Below are 1,942 nucleotides of genomic sequence, written 5' to 3' on the forward strand. Positions count from 1 at the left end.
TGAGAGTTACACACTTTATAGCACAGAGGTTGGATCCTCATTCACGTCATCCTAAAACTGAGTTCTCACCTAAGAGAATGGAAAGGAACATACAATTGTGTGGGTGCGATTCCTAGAGATGTCTAATAAATTAAAGATCAACTTCCTTTAACGTACACAAAGAATAGAAGGGAGAACCACCCCTGACATATAATGTTTGGTCTAGATAATGGAATCATAATAATATGGAAAATGATGAAATAAAAGCATTCATAAAATTGTTCATAAATGCAAGGCATGTGGCAACTACAATTCAAGATGACAAAAATTTAAACAAAGAAAGCCAACACAATTTAATAATGAAAGAAAGGGTGAAATAGTGCCTATGAAGTTAGATCTTTGCCGAGAGATATCAATTTCCCATCCACGAGCTCCTACTTAGCATTATGTTTATCCCTTAGGATCTTTACTCTAGGGAAAAGTAGATCAAATTTGTTATAATAATTAGTGAAGGAGGGTCACATGACATTTACATCAACATGGATGTCTCTCTTAAAATCATTAAGTTATAATTCTTTTTATTCATCTTCTTTCTTCAACTATTCCTCAATCCATTAAGCTCCTTCGAGTGAAATGCGTTCGCACTCTTTAGAGTGGTCTCCATATCATCCATTGTTTTGTTAATAGTCTTAAGTGACTCGATGGCCTCAGTCAAAGCAGTTTCGACAACAGACAAAAAGTTTGTACCTCACCTAGGGTTTTCTCCTTCACCTTCACCGGCTTTTCAAAATCTCTTATCTTTGAAAACATCTAAGAAGAACCGTACATTTTCACCTATTTTTGCGCATATTCTAAGAACTTTTTCACCTTCACAAGGTCATTTAGAAAACTGTCTCTTTATAGAAGAACAAAATCAAGCCACTTTTTCAAGAATTCTTTATCCTTCATGAGACTATATGGAGCCAAGACCTCTCATTTTTTAGGTTGTTCCAATAGATAGCGCAAAAATCATTCAATACAAATGGATGGGCATCTCTTATATCTCTTTCTAGAGGCCCGACTCATTAAAACGAGCAAAGTAGTTATAATCATTGTTCAGGAGGCTGAACTGGATATCTTTTGTTGATTAAAGGCTAATGGTGAGAAGAAAAGGCTACATGGAATAGGAAAGGGGCACACTTTTGGTTCCCTCTAAGAGACGTACTTTTTCTAATACCTTTCTCATAACCACCAGTTCATCGAGAATACTTGTATTATTTATAGGGGAAGAATAAACAATGAATACGCAAGGAAAAATAGGCAATAGTGAAAATAATGAATAAGCTAAAGTTATTATCCCCACTAAATATTATATGTCTCTCTCTTCCATGGTGGTATCTTTTACCAACACCTGGTGTCTCTGTGTTGTTTCATTTTCTTTGGGGGCTTACTGTAAGAAAGACCAGCCTCATTTGCAAAGCATAAATCCTACCAAAATGCAACTAGACCAACCTTTAAACTCTCTTTCTCTATAGAAAAATCACATGATCTATAAATATATGTGCCCCAACCTTCCCAAAAATGATTGTCCCTCCAATAATTAAGAAACTTGTTTGCACACTTTAGAATTGTCGGGGCATTTTAAGAGGAAGACGAGTTGTATCCTGAAGGGGAGTCTTTATGATTCATGTAATTCTATAATATACCACAAAAAAATTATTGGCATGGGTAACCAAATAATACCTATCATTAAAATTCTTGAAGTTGTTCATATAAAATTCAATCATCTTTTTCCATTGTCTGAAGGAATTAAATTGTTGATCCCAAATTGTCGTGGTTGAGGTGTGGTGTATGTTGAAAAGGTGAAATAAGAGCTTTAGAGTAAGTACATTACTAATGTATTCACATCCATACTTTAAGACCTTGACATAGGCCGGACTCACTGGGTGTAGTTGAGAAGGGGAAATTATGAAGTGATTCATGA

This window comes from Vicia villosa, linkage group LG2 (genome assembly GCF_029867415.1).
Source record: "Vicia villosa cultivar HV-30 ecotype Madison, WI linkage group LG2, Vvil1.0, whole genome shotgun sequence".
In the NCBI taxonomy this organism is placed as follows: Eukaryota; Viridiplantae; Streptophyta; class Magnoliopsida; order Fabales; family Fabaceae; genus Vicia; species Vicia villosa.